This window comes from Panthera leo, chromosome B2 (genome assembly GCF_018350215.1).
Source record: "Panthera leo isolate Ple1 chromosome B2, P.leo_Ple1_pat1.1, whole genome shotgun sequence".
In the NCBI taxonomy this organism is placed as follows: Eukaryota; Metazoa; Chordata; class Mammalia; order Carnivora; family Felidae; genus Panthera; species Panthera leo.
This window is the reverse complement of record NC_056683.1, coordinates 67657349-67680616: the sequence shown is the minus strand read 5'-3', so window position 1 is coordinate 67680616 and position 23268 is coordinate 67657349. Positions and strand designations below refer to the sequence as shown.

General features: G+C 36.2%; 1 protein-coding gene and 1 pseudogene across 9 annotated transcripts in view; one reads left to right on the top strand and one right to left on the bottom strand.

Annotated features, from left to right (window-relative positions):
* The window catches only part of FILIP1 (filamin A interacting protein 1), a 301024-nt gene that overhangs the window by 70031 nt on the left and 207725 nt on the right, over positions 1-23268 (top strand). The gene's annotated exons all lie outside the window — the stretch shown is intronic.
* Positions 8609-18892, bottom strand: LOC122219258 (annotated as a pseudogene).

Genomic DNA, 23268 nt, shown 5'->3' with positions numbered 1-23268 from the left:
TAATTAAGCCAAAACTACTGAGACTAGCTCTTTTTTATGTGTACAAAAATAAATTTTGAGATTATTATGATTATAAAGGGGGCAAGGGAGATCGTTAGAGAAAATCTTTGAATTGGGCAAAAAAAAAAAGAGATTACTGGGTTTATTTTCAATAAATACTAGGTGTTGTCTAGTGTACCTTCCCAAGTTATCTTTTTCTACAGGGTTTTTCACCTTTTCTTTTTTTAATAGTGTTTATTTATCTATTTTGAGAGAGAGGGAGAGAGTGAGCACAGGGGAGGGGCAGAGAGAGAGAGAGAGAGAGAGAGGGAGAGAGAATCCCAAGCAGGCTCCATGCTGTCAGTGCAGAGCCCCATGCATAGCTTGAACCCACAAACCATGAAATCATGATCTGAGCTGAAATCAAGAGTTGGATACTTAAACACCTGAGCCACCCAGGCACCCCCACCTTTTATTTTCTTTAAATGAGCGATTTCACAACTCTGCAATTGTAGAAAACAGCAATTCAAATATATTTTTTAAATCACAAATAAGAGGGGAGAAGTAACAACAAACATCACAGAAATCTAAACAATTATAAGAGAATATTACAAAAAAACCTGTATGCCAACAAATTGGACAACTAGAAGAAATGGATAAAATCCTAGAAATGTATAACTTACCAAAACTGAGACAGCAAGAAATAGAAAATTTGAACAAACTGATTACCAGCAAAGAAATTGAATCAGTAATCAAAAAACTCCCAACAAACAAAAGCCCAGGACCAGATGGCTTCACAGATGAATTCTACAAAACATTTAAAGAAGAGTTAATATCTATTCTCCTCATACTATCCCAAATAGTAGAAAGGGAAGGAAAACTTCCAAATTCATCCTATGAGGCCAGTATCACCCCGATACCAAAACCAGATAAAGACACCACAAAAAAAGGGAACTACAGTCCATTATCTGTGATGAATGTAAACAACAAAAATCCTCCACAAAATATTAGCAAACTGAATCCAATAATAAAAAACTATTTAAAAATTTAATACAATTAATAAAATAATTATTCACCACAATTAAGTAGGATTTATTCCTGGGTTGCAAAGGTGGTTCAATAGTTTCAAGTCAATCAAACAAGATGTCACATCAATAAGAGAAAGGATAAGAACCATATGATCATTTCAATAGACTCAGAAAAGCATTTGACAAAGTACAACATCCATTCTTGATAAAAACCCTCCATGTAACAAAGGCCATATAGGAAAAACCTATAGCTAACATCATCCTCAATAGGGAAAAACCATGACCCTTTCCCCTAAGGTCAGGAACAAGACAAGGATGTTCATTCTCAGCACTTTTATTCAACATAGTACTGGAAGTCCTAGCCACAGCAATCAGACAATAAAAAGAAACAAAACACAACCAAATTGGTAAGGAATAAGTAAAACTTTCACTTTTTGCAGATGTCATTGGTACTATATCTAGCAAACCCAAAACACTCTACCCAAAAACTGCTAGAATTGATAAATGAATTCAGTAAAGTCACATGATACAAAATCAATGTTAAAAAATCTGTTGCATTTCTATACACCAATAATGAAGCATCAGAAAGAGAAATTAAGAAAATAATCCCATTTACAATTGCACCAAAAGTAATAAGATACTTAGGAATAAACCTAAAGAGTTGAAAGACCTGTATTCTGAAAACTATACAGCACTGGTGAAAGAAACTGAAGATGATACAAAGACATAGCAAGATGTCCCATGCTCATGGATTTGAAGAAAAATATTGTTAAAAAGTCTATACTACACAAAGCAATCTACAGATTTAATGCAATCCCTTCCAACATACCACTAGCATTTTTCACACAACCAGAACAAACAATCTTAAAATTTGTATGGAACCACAAAAGATCCTGAATAGCCAAAGCAATTTTGAAAAAGAAAAAGCTGGAAGCATCACAATTCTGGACTTCAAGTTATATTACAAAGCTGTAGTAATCAAAACAGTATGGTATTGGCATGAAAATAGACATATAGATCAACAGAACAGAGTATAGAACCCAGAAATAACTCACAATCATATGGCCAATTAATCTTTGATAAAGCAGGAAAGAATATCCAATGGGAAAAAGACAGTCTCTTCAACTAATGGTGTTGGGAAAACTGCAACATGCAAAAGAATGAACCTGGACCACTTTATTACACCATACACAAAAATAAATTCAAAATGGATTAAAGACCTAATTGTGAGACCTGAAACCATGAAAATCCTAGAAAAGAGCACAGGCAGTAATTTCTCTGACATTAGCCATAGCAACTTTTTCCTAGATAAGTCACCTGACACAAGGGAAGCAAAAGCAAAAATAAACTATTGGGACTACATCAAAATAAAAAGCTTCTGCACAGTGAAGGAAATGATCAACAAAACCAAAAAGCAACCTGTGGAATGGGAGAAGATATTTTTAAATGACATATCCGATAAAGGGTTTAGTATCCAAAATATAAAAAGAACTTATAAAACCCAATACCCAAAATCCAAAAAATCCAATTAAAAAATGGGAAGAAGACATGAACAGATGTTTCTCCAAAGAAGACATACGGATGTGGGAATGCAAGCTGGTGCAGCCACTCTGGAAAACAGTATGGAGGTTCCTCAAAAAACTAAAAATAGAACTACCCTACAACTCAGCAATTGCACTACTAGGCATTTACCCACGGGATACAGGTGTGCTGTTTTGAAGGGACACATGCACCCCTATGTTTATAGCAGCACTATCAACAATAGCCCAAATATGGAAAGAGCCCAAATGTCCATCGATGGATGAATGGATAAGGAAGATGTGGTGGTATATATATATACAATGGAGTATTACTTGGCAATCAAAAAGAATGAAATCTTGCCATTTGCAACTATGTGGATGGAACTGGAAGGTATTATGCTAAGTGAAATTAGTCAGAGAAAGACACAAATCATATGACTTCACTCATATGAGGACTTTAAGAGACAAAACAGATGAACATAAGGGAAGGGAAACAAAAATAATGTAAAAACGGAGGGGGACAAAACAGAAGAGACTCATAAATATGGAGAACAAACTGAGGGTTGCTGGAGGGGTTGTGGGAGGGGGGATGGGCTAAATGGGTAAGGGACATCAAGGAATCTACTCCTGAAATCATTGTTGCACTATATGCTAACTAATTTGGATGTAAATTTAAAAAAATAAAAAATAAAATTAAAAAAAATGACAGATGGCTGACACATGAAAAGATGCTCAACATCACTTATCATCAGGGAAATGCAAATCAAAACAACAATGAGCTATCACCTCACCCCCGTCAGAATGGTTAAAATAAAAAACACAAGAAACAACAGATGTTGGTGAGGATGTGGAAGAAAAACAAGACAAAACAAAAAAAAAACCCTCTTGCTCTGTTGGTGGGAATGCCCACTGGTGCAAGCACTCTGGAAAACTGTATGGAGTTTTCTCAAAAAGTTAAAAATAGAACTACCCTATGATCCAGCAATCACACTAGTGGGTATTTACCCAAAGAAGATGGGTAACACTAATTTAAAGGTATACATGCATCCCTATGATGCAGCATTATAGCAGCTTTATTTACAATAGCCAAGACATGGAAGCAGGCCTTGTGTCCGTTAACTGATGGATGCATAAAGAAGATGTGGTTTATACACACAGTGGGATATTACTCAGCCATAAAAAAAGAATGAAATCTTGCCATTTTCAACAACATGGATGGAGCTAGAGAGTATAACGCTAACACAAGTCAGTTAAAGACAAGTATCATATGATTTCACTGGTGTGGAATTTCAGAAAGAAAACAAATGAGCAAAGGGGAAAAAGAGACAGAGAGAGAGAAAAACCAAGAAACAGACTCTTAACTAAAGAGAACAAACTAATGATTATCAGAGGGAAGGTGGGTGAGGGGATAAGTCAAATAGGTGATAGGAATTAAGGAATGCACTTGTGGTGAGTACTGGGTGATTAAAATAAACTTAAAAAAATTTTTTTTTCTAGTAGAGGTCAATTTTGCATCTATTAGTGAATTCATTTTAGCATTTTTTAAAAAAAGACTTTATTTTTAAGTAATCTCTACATTCAACGTAGGGCTCAAAGCCACAGCCCTGAGATCAAGAGTCGCATGCTCCACCAACTGAGCCAGCCAGGTGCCCCCATTTCAGCATTCTTGATTGCTTATATGGATGCCTGCTCTTTGGCTTCTCCTTTGAACTGGTTGTAACATCTTAATAATTCTCTCATTAATTAGTATGTTAAGTGAAATATTTGATACATATTTATTGTACATATTTGCACAAGAGTCATGATTTTACCTTTGTCACAATGTGCTGGGACAATGAATTAGAAAATCTTTTTTTTTCTTTCTTTTTATTGAGCATAGTTGATGCATGTTACAGTAGTTTCAGGTGTACAGCATAGTGATTTGACAAGTTTATACATCATGCTATGCTTTCTGCAAGTGTAGCTACCATCTGTTATCATATAATGCTATTACAGTATTATTGACTGTATTTCTTATGCTATACCTTTTATTCCCATGACTTATTCATTCCATAACTGGAAGCCTATATCTCCCAATCCTCTTTACCCAGAAAGTGTTTCTTTTGTCTTAAGTAATTGTTCGGGAATTGTGCTCTATGCTGGTAGAAGTTTATTCTAAGGAATGACTTTAGTAGGAATTATCTAGCAGTGTTGGAGGAGGAAAGTGCCATCTGTTCCTGTGATAGTACACACAAAAACCTGGGCACAAGTCAACTTTTGAGACATGAGATATAACCATGCTGGTATTAGCATGGTATTGGAGTGAAGTGCAGTTTGGTGCAGCTTGCGTGTTTAAGTTAGCAGAAGGAATATACTCAGTGGGAACTTCTTTGGGACCTTGAGTTGATCTAGTCCCAAAGCTGGCAGCACAGATATGTCATTCTTAACAAGCTTACATACCCATACATTTGATGGATTAGGCTATGATCCAGAAAATGTAAGATGCAAGAAAATGTTTGGTAAGAGATTGTTTACATTTTTCTGGTTAAAGAGGGAGATTAACACGTTTGAAGCAGGAATGTTTCCTACAGAGGGATTTTATTTTATTTTATTTTGTTTTATTTTATTTTATTTTTATTTTTTCACGAAAAAAGATAATTTTTCATTTTATTTAGAAAATTTTTTTAATATGAAATTTATTGTCAAATTGGTTTCCATACAACACCCAGTGCTCATCCCAACAGGTGCCCTCCTCAATGCCCATCACCCACTTTCCCCTCTCTCCCATCCCCCCATCAACCCTCAGTTTATTCTCAGTTTTTAAGAGTCTCTTATGCTTTGGCTCCCTCCCTCTATTTTATTTTCCTTCTCCTCCCCCATGGTCTTCTGTTAAGTTTCTCAGGATCCACATAAGAGTGAAAACGTATGGTATCTGTCTTTCTCTGTATGACTTATTTCACTTAGAATCACACTCTCCAGTTCCATCCACATTGCTACAAAAGGCCATATTTCATTCTTTCTCATTGCCAAGTAGTATTCCATTGTATATATAAACCACATCTTCTTTATCCTTTCATCAGTTGATGGACATTTAGGCTCTTGTTGAAATTTGGCTATTGTTGAAAGTGCTGCTATAAACATTGGGGTACAAGTGCCCCTATGCATCAGCACTCCTGTATCCCTTGGGTAAATTCCTAGCAGTGCTATTGCTGGGTCATAGGGTAGATCTATTTTTAATTTTTTGAGGAACCTTCACACTGTTTTCCAGAGTGGCTGCACCAGTTTGCATTCCCACCAACAGTGCAAGAGGGTTCCCGTTTCTCCACATCCTCTCCAGCATCTATAGTCTCCTGATTTGTTCATTTTAGCCACTCTGACCAGTGTAAGGTGGTATCTCAGTGTGGTTTTGATTTGTATTTCCCTGATGAGGAGTGACGTTGAGCATCTTTTCATGTGCCTGTTGGCCATCTGGATGTCTTCTTTAGAGAAGTGTCTATTTATGTCTTCTGCCCATTTCTTCACTGGATTATTTGTTTTTCGGGTGTGGAGTTTGGTGAGTTCTTTATAGATTTTGGGTACTAGCCCTTTGTCTGATATGTCATTTGCAAATATCTTTGCCCATTCTGTCGGTTGCCTTTTAGTTTTGTTGTTTCCTTTGCAGTGCAGAAGTTTTTTATCTTCATGAGGTCCCAATAGTTCATTTTTCTTACAGAGGGATTTTAACTAAACAAAAGAAGTATAGAATGTTTTGGGGTAGGTGAAAGAGATTCTTGAATAGATTAAAGTTGGCTACTGGTTAAGAAAACAATACAAATTCCTGTACTGTTTGTGCTCATGGTCATTCTCTGGATCCTATACAACATAAAGTCTAAAGTTGGAGAGGGGAATGGAAGATAATGTTATACTGTACTGCTTTGGAGCTTTTGGTTGGGGATATTAATCAAAAGGTAATAAAATCAAGGTAACCTGAATAGAGCCTTTGTACTCAAAACTAATTCTGACAAAGAGGAGGACAGAAACTTTGGGAGGCGGTACATGATGTACAAGTAGCTAAAGGGTGGCAGGGTATTGCTTGTGGAAGTAATTCTCAGAAGAATAAAGAGTTGATGAATTTGAACTTGTATTACTTTTTAAAAATTTTTTATTACAAAAATTTTTAATGCTTATTTATTTTTGAGAGACAGAGAGTGAGACAGAGTGCAAGCAGGGGAGAGGCAGAGAGAGAGGGAGACACAGAATCTGAAGCAGGCTCTGGGCTCAGAGCTGTCAGCACAGAGCCCAGTGCAGGGCTTGAACTCACTAACTGCTAGATCACGACCTGGGCCAAAGTCGGATGCCCAATTGACTGAGCCACCCAGATGCCCTAAAACTTGTATTACTTTTGAAAAAAAAAAAGGAAGAGAGGGGAAAAAAAGGAGCTGAATCAGTATCCAAGTTTTGTCACCTTTTGGCACTCTGGCCAGAAAGTGTAAAAGACTCTTAGGAATTTCTTTAGAGTAGATGGTAAGGCTTGACCTGTCCCAAGTGGATAGAAGGTTGGGGAACTGGAGGTTTGTAATATCTGTAATTATTTTCTATCCTCATCTCTGATTGATTGAATGTTGCCACCAGGGACATTAATTCCTCTGCCCTTTTGGCCTGTGCCTGTGTGTGGATTGAGCAAACTTTTCAAACTTTAGAAAGCAGTGGGCAGAAAAGTAGAGAAACATGGGGCTGGTGGTTGAGGAGGGGTGGATTCAGCATGCACAGAAGTTTCTATCACAGCTGAAAATGAAATAAGAAGAGGGACAAGGGGGTACCAAAGTATCTCCTACAATAGCTTAAGTGGGTGATTCCATCCTGTGTTCTAGGAGTGGGAATATGATTTAACTGGAAAATCAAAATATTGCATTCTCCCTTCCCCCAAAATATTACATCTCTGAGGTGATTGGTTAGGAATGGGCATGTCACCCATTTACACTAAACAGAGTCAGAAGTTTTGCTTGTCTACAGTGAAAAAGAAGCTTTCTTATTTGTTGGACAAGAAGCAGTAGAACAAACAGTAAGCTTAGAGATGCTGATTGCCATCTTGCTATGAGGTGGAATAAATCTCCATGTAGAAAGCAACATACAGGAAAGAAAAGTTGAGAGATGGATCAAGAACAGGTCATATTGACATCATTTGAGTGTGGAATCCAGAAAGAAGGCCTTAAGTCTCATTTACATAGTCAGGAATTCCCTCTTCCTCCTCGCTCACTTTTCCCCATTCGCAACTCAGTTTTCATTGCTTATAGTAGAAAGAAACATGACAGACACAGAATTTTTTCCCAGTTGGGTAGGGCTTTAAAGAATGAGTGAGAGGTCAAGAATGTCTGTTAGTAGAAAGGAGACCATCTTGTAACTATGGGACCTGGACTTTTTCTGTCAATCAATTAAGTCGAGACCCTGCTGAGTTGTAAAATCTATTCTTGTCCACCTGCAAATTTCCTTCCCTTCCCTCTAGCTGTAGCATCAGGTCATTTGATTGCCACTTGGATTTTTTGTTTCTGGTCCTTTTTTGTGGAACTTGACTGTGCATTAAAAAATGTTTATTACATTTGTCTACTATTTCTAAATGTTTGTAGCAGAAAAATTTTCTGTTTATCTTATTTTGCTGAGACCATTATTTTTCTCTTAATAAAAATTTGTATTTATTTAGAAACATTCAAAATGTCAACAAAATAGCTGCAACATTTTTTTGTAATTACAAAGTGGTATTCAGTTAATAGAACAACAATTATTTCACATAAGCTGCATCAGAGACAACTGAAGATCAAAAAACTACCATCTCCCTACATAAGTAGTTTCTACCATGTACCAGTAAGAACCTGCTTTAAATTTCCATACTGATTTTAACCCCTGTACTGTACCAAAGTTAGTGGTTGCTGAAAATACATCCAGAACAGGGCTACCTAAAGACACACTTGGTAGTGTGTTAACTATACAAAAAAGGACACTGTACAGTTTAAAAACAAATCTTACACAGCCTTACATTTCAATTTTTTTTCTTTAAAAGGTATTAGTTGTGTACAAGGGGGTTAAATGTTTTGTAGACAAGAAAAAAAAAACTGCACTAGAACCAACTTATTCATCATCATCATCTTCTTCATCTGCATTTTCTTCATCTTCTTTCTCCTCATCTCCTTCATCTTCCTTGTCTTTCTCCTTTTCTTTCTTCTTCTTACTTTTTTTGGCCTTGATGACTTCCATTTTTGCTGCTGCATCAGGTTTTCCTTTAGCTCAGTATGCAGCAGTATCTTTTCCATAGTTTTCTTCAGCTTAGCAGCCTTCTTTTTGTAAGGCTGCTCGTCATCTGTTGCAGTGTTATTATTCCACATCTCTCCCAGTCTCTTTGCAATGTCACCAATGGATAGGCCAGGATGTTCTCCTTTGATTTTGGGGTGATTCTCAGAACAAAACAAGAAAAAGGCCAGAGGAGACCTCTTGGGTGCCTTGGGATCCTTGAAATTCTTTTTTGTTTCCCCTGTAAGGGGGGCAGGTAATAAGTTTTCATTTCTCTTTTGTAATGGGCCTTGTCTGCCTTTTTCATGTCTTCTTTAACTTTTCTTTCTGTTTAGCAGACATAGTCTTCCACCTCTCTGAGCACTTCTTAGAAACTCTGAGAAGCTGACTGAAGCATCTGGGTTCTTCCTCTTGTGCTCCCCCCAGAGTTTGCATAAATAATGCACATGATGGGCATTGAGGAGGGCACCTGTTGGGATGAGCACTGGCTGTTGTATGGAAACCAATTTGACAATAAATTTCATATAAAAAAATGCACATGATGACATTCGCCTCTTGGCTTCTAAGGATCTCCTCTGTCCATGTTTATTTTCCTCAGTGAGGCACAGTCACCAGGTGCCTGTCTGGCTCTCACTTGCCACAGCACTGTCTCTATACAACTCATTGTATACTGCAATGGCTATGAGACCACTATTTATTAATTGATTTATTCATTCACTTTGTAGTAGATGCCACTGATAGCCTCTTCACATCCCCTTGGCTCAACTAAATTCACCTACAGCAGCACACAGTTTTTGACACTATGTCTATCACTGTTTTTCTTTCTGAGCACTTTCCTCTGTACCAAAAGTGCTTGTTCCAGTGAAAGCAGAGGTGACTCTACCTTCCTTGTTCTCTGGTGGGATGCTTTTTGAAGTCTATTTTGTCCAATATTAATATAGCCACTCTAGTCTTCTCATGATTATTATTTGTATGGCATATCTTTTCCTTCCATTTCCTTTCAACCTGTGCCTTTATATTTAATGTATATCTCCTGTAGACAGAAGATTGTTGGGTCTTACTTTTTTATTCATTTTAGCAATCTGTGCCTTTTAATTGGAGTATTTAGTTCATTAACATTTAATGTAATTATTGATGTGGTTGGACTTAGGGATGCTATTTTATTATTTTCTGTTTGTGTTCTCTATTATTCCTCTGTTCTTCCTTGTCTGCCTTTTTTTGATTATTTGAATATTTAAAAAAATTTTATTTTAGTGCTGCTGGGTGGTTCAGGTGGTTAAGCATCCAACTTCAGTTTAGGTCATGATCTCATAGCTTGTGAGTTCGAGCACTGCATCACGCTCTGTGCTGACAGCTTGGAGCCTGGAGCCTGCTTCAGATTCTGTGTCTGCTTTTCTTTCTGCCCCTCCCCCACTTGCACTCTGTCTCTCACTCTCTCTCTCTTTCTGAAAAATAAATAAACATTAAAGGGATGCCTGGGTGGCTCAGTCGGTTTAGCATCCGACTTCAGCTTAGGTCATGATCTCATGGTTTGTGAGTTCAGGCCCCATGATGGGCTCTATGCTGACAGCTCAGAGACTGGATCCCACTTCAGATTTTGTGTTTACCTCTCTCTCTGCCCTCCCCCTGCTCACACACTCTCTCTCTCTCTCAAAAATAAATAAACATAAAAAAAATTTAAATAAACATTAAAAAATGTATAAAAAATTTATTTTCTTATCAACTTTTTGGCTAGAACTCTTTGCATTATATATGTATATGTATATATATGTATATTATATATGTATATATATGCATATATATATGTATATTATATATGTATATATATGCATATATATATATATATTATGTAAATAGGTCATGATATATAGGTATCTGCTTGACATAAAAATGTCAAAACCGGGGTGCCTGGATGGCTCAGTTGGTTGAATATTCAACTCTTGGTTTTGGCTCAGGTCATGATCTTATGGTTTGTGAGATCAAGCCCCACATTGGGCTCCAGCATGGAGCCTGCTTGGGATTCTCTCTTTCTTGCTCTTTCTGCCCCTACCACACTTGCTGTCTCTCCCTCTCTCTCAAAGAAAATAAATTAAAACTTAAAAAAAATGTAGTACCCATGCAAATTTATAGATCCTTTTCAATCTTTTATGCTACAGATGTTGTAAGATTTACATCTACATATATTGTAAATTGCACAAGACAATATTTGCTTAAGAGAGTCATTTTTTTAAATGTATGTTTATTTATTTTGAGAGAGAGAGAAAGCATGAGCAGGCGAGGGGCAGACAGACAGAGAGAGAGAGAATCCAAACAGGCTGTGCATTGTCAGCACAGAGCCCGATATGGGGCTCCATTTCATGACTGTGAGAACTTGACCTGAGCTGAAATCAAGAGTCAGATGCTTAGCTGACTGAGCCACCCAGGTGCCCCAATAGTCCTATGTTTTAAAAGAAGAAAAATAGTCTCTTATATTTATCTATAAGTAATCATTTCTGAAGCTCCTAATTTCTTCTTGAAGATTTGAGTTTCCACTGGTTTCACTTTTTTTTAGCCCACAAAAATTTAGTTTTGCTTTTTTTTTTTTTTGCATTTCTTGTAGTACAGTTCTTTCAGTTTTCTGTTACATGAAAATATCTTTATTTTAACTTTATACTTGAAAGACATTTTCAAGTATATCAAGAAAGATATAGACTTATGAATTGATAGTTTTTTTTTCTTTCAGCACTTTAAACATTGTTTTACTGTCTTCTGATCTCTATAAGTTTCTGATGAGAACTCAGTTCATAGTCAAATAGTTATGCCCCTATTGGCAATGTATCATTGTTTCTCTGACTGCTTTAAAATTTTTCTCTTTATCATTGCTTTGTAGCAGCTTGCCTATGATGTGTCCGGGTGTGGTTTTCTTTGCATTTCTCCTGTTGAGCATCTTGAATCTGTAAATTTTTGTCCTTTACTAAATTTGGAAGATTTTGGCCATTATATTTCAAATATTTTTTCTCCCCTTCTCTTTCTGTGCTTCCCTTTGGGGATTCTGATTCATGTATGTTAGACTTCTGTTATTGTCCTAAAGTGTTTTGAGATTTGATAATATAAAACAAAACAATTTTTGTCCTTCAGATTGGATAATTTCTATTGACCTATCTTCAAGTTCACTTATTCTTTCTTCCAATGTGATGTTAAGCCTGCTCATTGAGATTTTATTTTCAAAAGTGCATTTTTATCAGTTCATGATTTTTCTTCTGGTTCCTTTTAAAAATAGTTTCTATTTTTTATGCTGCGATTCTTTGTTTTTATTAATACAGGAATATTCTCTTTTATTTCAATGAGCAGAACTACAAAATCTGCTTTAAAATTCATGTCTGCTAATTTGAACATCTAGATCATTTTGGGATTGGTCTTGGTTAATAATCTTGTCTGTTGAAAATGGGCCACACTTCTCTGATTTTTTATAAATTGAGCAATTTTGGATTATATCTTGGACATTGTAGAATGTTATGTAGTGAATACTCTATATTTCTCCAAAGATTGTTAATCATATTTTTAAGTGGAAAATTAACTGGCCAAATTTAAACTGTAAACACTTTTTTCTTGGGCAGCAGCTCAAGTTTTTGTTCATTCCTTTTGTCCTTAGCTGAGGTATTGGATTCCGCCCCATTCATGTGTGGTTCAGAGACTTGGGCAGAGTTTATAAATGGAATTCAGGGCTCTTCCTTTCTGGTTGACTTATTTGTCCCAACTTACCAGGATCTGTGGCTGCTCTAAATTGCATCCTCTGATTTTCAGGCCAGAAAGACTGTTTTGTATTAGATTTTAGGCACACTGTTTAGTGCTAATGTTACCCTGCCCTCAGGATAAAATCTATAATGATGGGAAACTCATCTCTTTTGAACCTTCTTCCAAGTTTTGATTCTTCTAAAATCCACTTGTTCACTTTTTTGGTTCACTTTCCAGTGACTTTGCTTTTTTTTTTTTTTTTTTTCGGTCTGGGGTTTGTTGTTGTTATTTGTGAAAGGGTTGGGCCTGATAGGAACTTACTTGACCATCTGATACATATTCCACATATACCTATCTTTGTGGGATTGAGCCCATTTCCCCAAATAGTAACCTAATCATTTTATTCACTTTTCTCATTCTCCACCTCATTTCCCCCACTTTGTTACATGTGCTTCCTAAACTACCCACACCAAGTCTTTATCTCAGGGCCTAATTTAGAGGTGACATAAATTAAAACTCACTAATTTATTAAATTATTTGGTCATTCACATTATTTAATTTAGTCCTCCCAACAGCCATTAGAAGTACAGTGAGAAGAACTTAAGCATTATCTTTATTATATATGTGACTGAGTTCCAGTGAGATTATATTATGCCTATGATACTATATTCAGTAAGTGACGGAATCTAACTTCAAAGCTAAATGTGTCTGATTCTAGAATTTTACAGCATTGTGTGTTTTGGATTAGTTACTTTACCTCTCTTATTCTCATTTTCTCATATGTAAAATGGGGATAATAAAGTATGCTAACACATAGGATTATTGTGTTGGTTAGATGAGATATTGTGGATATAGGACATAGTACCTATGAAATAATAGTTATTATATCAGTTGTCTTTCACTATGTGATAAGCAATCTCAAATTCTCGGCAGTTCACAATAATAAATATTTATTTCTTGTTCAGGTCCATACTATCAGCTACTGGTTGGATGTTGTGATTGTTCTACAAACTGCAGGCTGAATTTCCTCCACATATCTCCTTATTTTAGGACCTAAACTAAAGGAAAACTTTATGCACAACATGCTTTTCTGAAGGTGGAGGGCACAAGAGCTAGGAGACTTTTGGAATATTGCAATTCCTTTAAAAGCTTCTGTTTGGAAGTGTTACATACCAACTATTTCATTGGTCAAAGCAAGTCAAACCCCAAAGTCCACACGGGTGGGGGTGGGGGAAACATTTTATTAACAAAGGAGGGAGTGGTATACACTTGCATTTTCCGACAGCTGCAGTAGAAGGTGAATCATAAAAAGACATGGCAAGGGTAGAAGAGAATATTTTATTAAATACCAAAAGAAGAGTTCATACAAAAGCTGCTATGGGCATTCAGACAGAGCTAATGTGTGAACCACAAGGACTAGGAAAGGTGTTATGAATGAGATAGGGCTTGAGCTGGGTGTTGACAGATGCTTAGGATTTAGACAAAAGTCATTCTAAGCAGTTGTAGCAGGATGAGCAAAGTACAGAGGTGGACTAGTTTGGCCTTGTTATTGGGGGGCTTTTGGTGGGAGCAATCACTAAAGGTGGGCTGGACAGCCTGGCTGTCAGGCAAAAGACAAAAGGAAGACTTTTGGAAATTTTGAGCAAGATTCAGAATTCAAAGTTATGTTTCAGAAAGATTGGCCTGGCTATTCTGTAGGAGGGAAGTTGGATAGCAGGGAGTATTTTTCCAGCATTATACACAGCAGCTATTCTTCTTTCTTCAAAGTTGTACACTGGCTCTGTGAGACAAGTATATAACAAAAATGTGGTGAGCATGACAAATATTTCTTCAATGCAGACTTGACTCCCACTAGTAAGAAAATAAAGATTGCCTTACTTGTTTTTCTCCGAATCTTCTGTTTGACCAAATAAAGATCATGCTTTGGTAAGAGACATTACTTCCCACACAAAAACATAGAGTAACATGTCAGATAGACTGGATGGATGCACTATGCAACTTTGCAAACTGCATGAAAATATTTGTGCACTATCATTTTATTTTGCTTTTGAAATAACCATGGAAAGACAATTTGACCACAATTTTCTGTTTTGCACTTAAAAAGAAAGAAACAATTTTGAAAAATTTCCATCATTGAATTCCTTAGCAAAACACAATGCCCAGAAGCTTTTGGAAAGCAGTGACAGTGGCTGTGGTAAGATCCCTACCTATTATTATTTTTCTATTTTTATTGTTGTTTTTGACTCGTTAATGGCCTCTGATAAATATTTGTTGTATTAAAGTTGCTTTATTCTGGATTTGAAAATTAGTAATAGGTTCAGATGAGATTATTTGATTTTCAAAATTGGATTTTTGACTTACCTAAGTGAAAAAAAAGTGATGTATGTGTTACCAATCACCTAGAAATTAAGATTTCTCTTCAGATCTATTGGGTCACCATTCTTTATGCCATGAGAATAAATACCTTCATAATTAATATGATATGGAAAGTAGGTGTCACAGGGGAAAAGCACTTTAAAAAACTTTATAGATTAACATCTGCAATCTTTGAGCATAGAATTGAGGGAGAAGGCAGAGACTGAACATTTATTTAGCTTTTTCTTGTGCAGGCACTGCATTAAGTGTTTTACTCATTTATTGTGGTGGTAACTCTGTAAAGCCTTTATTATTGTTCCCATTTAACAAATGAGGAAACTCAGGTTCTGCAAGGTGAAGGAGACTGCTCATGACTTCACAGCTAGAGGCAGGTAAAGCCGGTACTCAATGTGTGGGTTTGACCCTGTGACCAATCCCTTTCCACTGCATGTTTTCCATATTGCCCCTCTCTCTTATTTCCTAATCCTGTGTAGGGACTTGGGTTCCACCTAGAGCCTACAATATCTATTTTAGTTAGTGGATGGTTTATGGTGTCAGTGATCTTGATTTTTATTATTCATATTAAGAATATTGAATTAATACCATGAACCAGAGAATTACATTTATAATTTGGCACTTAAAATATTTACTTATTATAAAAACAATTTTATTATAGCAACAATAATCAGTATAAAATGTTTGAGGGGCGCCTGGGTGGCTCAGTCAGTTGAGCGTCCGACTTTGGCTTAGGTCATGATCTTGCGGTCTGTGAGTTCGAGCCCCATGTCGGGCACTGTGCTGATAGCTCAGAGCCTGGAGCCTGCTCAGATTCTGTGTCTCCCTCTCTCTCTGCCCCTCCCCCGCTCATGCTCTGTCTCACTCCGTCAAAAATAAATAAACATTAAAAAAATTTAAAAAAATCTTTGAACACTACAGTAAATAATCTCCTGTTTGTCCATGTTCTCTTTTAGTTTTTGTCTATATGCATACACGGTTTGGAAACAGTTGTGTTCTTTAATTAAACATTTTAGGGCACCTGGGTAACTCAGTAGGTTGAGTGTCCAACTTTGGTTCAGGTCATGATCTCATGGTTCATGGGTTCAAGCCCCACATCAGACTCTGTGCTGACAGCTCAGAGCCTGGAGCCTCCTTTGAATTCTGTGTCTCCCTCTCTTTCTGCCCCTCCCCCATTCACGCTCTGTCTGTGTCTCTCTTGAAAATAAATAAACATTAAAAAAAATTTTTAAGCCATTTTAATAACTATTCCACTAAATGGACATATTATCATTCAGTAAAGCATCCCTAGATTATTTAAATTTTAGGTTGTTTTCAATTTTCTACTATACTGCAATTAGCTTTTAAATTAAGATATGGCTTTCTTTATTTCATTATGATTTCTTTAGGATATATTTCTAATAGATATTAAGTTGAAGGGCAGCAGAATGAAAAATTAATACAGAATGTTTTATTTAAACAATATTTAAGCTTACTTGAATTGGAAACCACGCTGAAAGTGTAATGTTGAAATGCTGATTGTGTCAAGGGTCTCCAAGACCAACCTCAGATTTGATGATTTGCTAGAAAGGCTCACAGAACTCAGAAAGGTGTTATATTCATGGCTTTGGTTTATTACAGTGGAAGGATGAAGATTAAAATCAGCATTGAGAAAATACACATGGCTGAAGTCCAGGAATGAGCTTCTAGGTGTTGTCTTCTAGTGTAGCTGTAGTTGGATGCTCTTTTCTCCCATCAATGACGTGTGACATGTGCAAAGTAGTGAACCAGGGAAACTTTCCTGAGCCTTGGTATCCAGTATTTTTCTTTGGAAAATTTATATGGGGATCCAGCCTCACAAAGGCCAAACTGATGCAACATGGCCCAAGGCCTGAGGTGTATAAAAGCCCTCTCATCTGGCAGGATATCCCAAGGCAGAAGTTATTTTCCAGGGCCATCGAGGGATTTCCCTTTCTTTGGAATGGGCAGGGTTGAGTAACAACCCAAGCCTGCTGAATTAACCTTTTACTGAATAGGGATGTAGAAATATTTCAAGAAACAGGATTTAAAAATCATGGTATTATAATGTTAAAGGAGATTAATTATTAGTCCAAATTTTACTTTTCACAGACTGGGTAGCTGTGGCTCAGAGCAGTTAAATTATTGACCCATCACTCTGCTAGTTAGTAGTAACAGACAAAATGCATAAGGATTAAGTGGGAGGTTTTTAATTATCTAAAACATTTTGGAAATGTATACTGTTAAACATTTTTCCTATTAAAATTCTACCCTATTTGTTCTCAGCTTTTAGAATGTAGAAATAATGCCTGTGGTGCTTCTTTCTTTCTTTTTTAAAAAAGAAAAAAAAATCTAACATTTATTTATTTTTGAGAGACAGAGACAGAGTGTGAGTGAGTGAGGGGCAGAGAGAGAGGGAGACACATAATCTAAAGCAGGTTCCAGGCTCTGAGCTGTCAGCACAGAGCCTGACATGGGGCTTGAACTCATGAACCATGAGATCATGACCTGACCCAAAGTCAGATGCTTAACCAACTGAGCCACCCAGGTGTCCCTGTGGTTCTTATTTCTAATGCAGCTATCTGTGACCCACCTTTAGAGATTCTCATTTGATAAATTTGGGTAGGACTCAGGATTTTGCATTTTTAACAAAGTACCCAGATAATTTCTGATGTTGGTGGACCTAGGACTACACTTTTATACACTGATGACTGATAATCTTCCCACAACCCAAATTAAATCATGCCATTGTGTGTTTGTTTTTAAAGCTGGTGGCTCTCCACTTTCTACCTAATAGGTACCACTTTCTTCTGCCTGATGTGTCACTATTTTACTAACTTTCACAATTTAGCCCCAAGTACCTTTTCTCTCATTATTCCCTGGAACCTTACCAGAATTGAGTTTGTACTACTTCCTGAATAGTTCGTATGCATTTTTACCTTTATAATTTGTTCCTGTTGTTTACTCACTGTAGTTATTACCTCTTTCTTTTGTTTTTGTCTGCCTGGCGTTCCTTTTCACCTTCATCTTAGGGAATCTGCCCTTATCTTGCTCCATGTGGTTGGAGGGGTTGGGGGTAGGCAGGCAGGAGTGATAGGGCTGTCAGCTATGTGTCAGCTTACTAGTGGACAGTGGGGTTGCACGTGACCCAAATCTGGCCAAATACAGCGTTCTGACCCTCAGGCCAGGTTTTGTTTTTTGTCTTTTTTTTTTTTTTTTTTTTTTAACATGATCTGATCTGGGACAATTAGTAACCTTCTATGTGATATTACATATGGAAACTAAAAGGGAGGTCCTCTGTTTTCTTTAATGTTGTTGAGCTGAGTAGTAGTTCTGGAGTTTCCGTGGCTGTATCCAACCTCTGTGACATGAAGGAAATCTGTCTCTAAATAGAAACACAGAGACCCTCATACAAAGAGAGGTACAGCCAAAATATGAAGAGAAATAGTAAACATAATCTGAGTTCTATTCCAGTGGTACCTGAGACCTGTTTCAAGTCTCCACACCTGCCCTTTCCAGTTATATGAACTAACAAATCCCTGGTTCCTATTTTTGTCCAACCATTGTTTAAAAAAATTTTTTTTAATGTTTATTTATTTATTTATTTTTTAATTTTTTTTTAACCTTTTATTTATTTTTGAGACAAAGAGAGACAGAGCATGAACGGGGCAGGGGCAGAGAGAGAGGGAGACACAGAATCGGAAGCAGGCTCCAGGCTCTGAGCCATCAGCCCAGAGCCCGACGCGGGGCTCGAACTCACAAACTGCAAGATCATGACCTGAGCCGAAGTCGGATGCCCAACTGACTGAGCCACCCAGGTGCCCCATAACCATTGTTTTTTTTTTTTTTTTTCAAACAATACGAATTTATTATTTTACAGTTCTGTAGGTCAGATATCTACTGTGAGTTTCACTGAGCTAAAATCAAGGTGTCATTAAGGTTGCATTCCTTTCTGTTAGCTCTAGGGAAGAATTCTTTACCTTGCTCATTTAGGTGGTTGGCAGAATTCAGTTCCTTGTAGGTGTGGATCGGAGCAGTCACCATTCCCAGCTGGCTATCAGCTGAGGCTGTTCCAAGCTTCTGTAGCTGTCCATGTACCTTGGCTCATGAACCCCTCCATCTTCAAAACCAGCATTTCTGCCTTCTCCTTTGCTCAATTTTAAATTTAAATTTGAAATTTGTAATGATTGAGTTACATATGCATTTCCTCATTTAGTATGTTCTTCTTGGTTCATCTCAAATGGGAAGTAGGACTGCTTGGCATATAGGAGTTGCTCAATAAATGGATTAATGGAAACCACTATGGATTGTATACTTTAGATTTCACAGCTTTTGCACTAAACATTTGTTGAATTTGGACAAGCCACTGAATCTCTGAATCAGTTTTCTCATCTACAAACTGAGGAGGTTTAGTTAGGTGATTTCTAAGGTCATTATTAACTCAAAATCTTTTCATTTAGATATGCAATTTTGGGGGCACTTGTGTGGCACAGTCAGTTAAGCGTCTGACTTCGACTCAGGTCATGATCTCACAGTTTGTGAGTTAGAGCTGTACTGGTGGTTCAGAGCCTGCTTGGGATTCTCTCTCTCTGCCCCTCCCTAGCTGTACATAAAATAACTTTTATAGCTGTTTTTGCTTTTTTGGGTATGATCAAGATTCATACATCATATTTTGTTGCCATGTCTCTTTAAATCTAGAACATTCCTTCTACCTTGTTTAGTTTTTCATGACATTGTAAATGTCTCACATTATGAATTTGTATTATGATTTCCTTTTGATTAGGTTTAAATTAAATATTTCTGGTGAGGCTGAATCATAGTTGATGTGTACTTACTACATGACATCAGGAAGCTCAGTAGGTCAGTTTGTCTTCCTACTGGTGATGCAAAATATATAATCATTTGGTTAAGGGCAGACTGCCAGATGGCTCCTTTCTGAAGGTATATTCTCTTTGAAATTAGTAAGTATTTCATAGGATACTTAGAGACCATGTGAATATACTGTTTCCCATCAACCTTTAAGCAATAGTTTTATCATCCATTAATGATTCTCACCTAAATCAGTTATTAGGCTATGGAAGATAAAGTGATTAGTTTAAGAAAATTCTTTCACTCCTTTGTAATTATTAGTTGTCATTCCTCTATCAAGAAGAGTTTTTCTTCCTGTCAACATTCTCCCCACCTCTTTTACCTCTCTATTTCTTTTGTGTGCCATTAGGGACTCTATTTTTAACTTGACTTTTTAATCCTTTACTGTTTTTGGTCTTCTTTGATGCTCAGATTATCCCAGATTTAGCTAATGGAAGCCTCTTCTAATCAAGACATGCCCTCACTAGTCTTTGAAGATTTCCTTGCCTTGTGGTGTAAGAGGTTCCAAGTTCACTTTATATTATCTCTGCCCTAGACCTGGAACCAGCTACTTCTCTTTTTTTAGAGTGAAATGGTATTTAGATTAACATAGTCTAAGCTCCAGGGATGCTCATTACCAATGATACAATCATTGTTTCTGGCCTTTTCAGTAGAGAGAGCTAGGAATTTCTTTTTAAGAAGAATTATATCCTCGATTATACTGAATAGTACATCCAATAATATATCCTGAATAATACAACCAATTCAAATTTAAGACTGTAGGGTTTTTACTAAAAGCTTCTGTCTTACATTTTTATTTCTTTTCCTCCATGCCAAGAACCTTGGTTCTCAGTGACACCAGGAATGAAAGAATTAGCATATCGCATAGTCATTGGCTTTATCCTGAATAACAATTTCAGAATAATTTCATATTGTCTACAATATGATTACTGAAAAGAGTTACTTTTTTTTTTTTTTTTTATTTTGCAGTTCTTTTCATCCTTAGGGTATATTTCTGTAGAGATATGCAATCACATTTTATTTTTAAAACTTACTTGGAAAAATTCTTTTCTATGTGATTGTAGCTCCAATTGGATATACTTTTATTTTTATGGACTAAGAGATTGCTTTGTTTTAATTTAGTTTTTAAAATATTACAAATTTAACATTTTAGGGTTTAGCTTTGCTTTTGTTTAATATATATGCTTGCCATATATATATATATTATATATAAAAAGTTATATGTAACTTTTTTATACTGAAAATCTTGGATCATAGTAACAATAATACGTTATTTACAGTATCCTACAATAGAATAGTTTTAGAGTTTTAATACAATATGACTACTAAGAGTAGTATAGTAAGTAAATATTTCTTTTCTTTTTGTTCATAGAATATATCCCACTAAGGATGTATAGTAGGGGCACCTGGTGGCACAGTTGGTTAAGCATCCAACTTCTGCTCAGGTCATGATATCACGGTTTGGGAGTTTGAGCCCTGCATTGGGCTCTGGGCTGACAACTCAGAGCCTGAAGCAGGTTTCAGATTCTATGTCTCCCTCTCTCGCTGCCCCTCCCCCACTTGCACTCTGTCTCTGTCTCTCTGTCTCTCTCTCAAAAATAATAAAAAAAACATTAAAAAAATTTTTTAAAGCATGTATAGTAATGTGTTCAAAAGTTACTTGAATTAATTCTTTTTTCTGTTTGGTTATATTAAATATACTTTGATATATTTGGGTCCATGTATTTGTGTTTATGGCCAATTTAATTTTTTTTTCTTACTGTCATTTAATTTTTGATTATGTAAAAACATTTATATGATTCAAAGGTTGAAACTATGTGAGATGGTGTGCTCACAGAATGTCACTCCATCCTTATTCCATTTCCCACCTGTCTTCTAAAGGTAAATGTCTTCATTATTTTGTTTATTCTTTATTTCCTGTTTTTGGCAAAACAAACATGTATTTCTCTTTCTTTCTTACACAATAAGGAGTATAGAATAGACATTTCAGACTTTGTCATGTTTACTTATCAACATATGGTGGAAATAATTTCGTAGTAACTCATAGAGATCTCTCTTATTTTCTTTTTTATGCTCAAATGGTACTCCATACTATAATTTATTCAACCAGCCTCATAAATAAGTATTGGATTATTTCTGATATTTTTCTATTATAAATAATATTGTGATTCATGATTTTATGTATGTGTTGCTATATATATAAATTTGCCACAATGTAGTTCTTAACTTAAAAAATATCTGGATACTAAATTTTTTTATTGAATTGCATGGAACTGAGTGAAAAAGGAGCTATTTGTACCCTTAGTTTGTCTTCTGGGGAATGGGACAATGGCATACTCTTAGCAGAGCCCATGAATCAAAGATTCTGCAGATGGACCAGTTCTTGCCTTGTTTTAAAACAAACATGTAGACTCTAAAGTTGCTTTATCTTTGTCACATATATTGTGTTCTTAGTGTGTTCAACACAATGTACTTTCTCAGAGATGAAGAAGAAATAATTCTCACCTTTCAAGAACAAACAATCCTTTACAAAATGACCTGGCTCAGTTTACAATCACCTGGAGAGCTTTTAAAATTTACTGATTCATGTTGCCCCATTCCAGACCTATTATAGCAGATTTTCTGGGTTTGGGCCTCTGTCATTTTTTAAAAAACACTCAATATGATTCAAATAGCATTCAAGATTGAGAACCACTGATCTAGAGGCAGCTGTGACTGCAGCTATAAATAACAGGGTAGACATCACAAAATGTGAAGAATGTGTAGAAAATGCAGAGTCTCTCAGGCTGGGAATATTTGGACTTGAACATACAGGATTTGAACTAGTATGAAGAGGATGAATATGAAATAAAGATATTATTGTGTTATGAGGTTCAGGATGCTACAGTCTTTGAGTAGTTGATCTATCTGGCAAATAATGTCTTATTTTAATTTGGCAATCTGGAATGCCAGGCTCGTGCAAGGGTTTTCTCAGGCCCAGGATCAAAGGGAAATCCTGCTGTATGGAGGCAGAGAGCCACCAGGTGGCACTCAAGCACAATTCATCAATGTTAAGAACAACCTGTTCATTTGATGAAGCAAATGATTTTGTTGAAAAACAAATGTATTAATTTTAAGAACTTTTTTCTTCAGATGTAAATGAGGCCTAACGTAGAACCACAAACCCCATTGTTAAAATCCATTTAAACTAACATGAAATTCTATTACTTACCTGCCATGAATACATATTTTGTTTCTCTTGCATGTTATAAACAAGAGATATGATTTAGTAATTATTTTATATATTATTGACCAGATGCTTGAAAATATGTATCAACAAATGCTGCCTGAAAATCTCTGTCAGAAAAATGTCCAGAACTTCTGTGCAAAGAGGAACTATAGACAGGGTTACTGAATTGTTAAGATGCACCTCTATCTGGGATTTCTCTGGGATTTTTCACCCCAGGGGCTGTCCCACTTTGTAAATCCCTTCCAAACATATGGAAAATGATAAAGATGAGACTATTTTACTTTTATAAAAAGATCATATTTTTAGTTCCAAAGTTGACTTT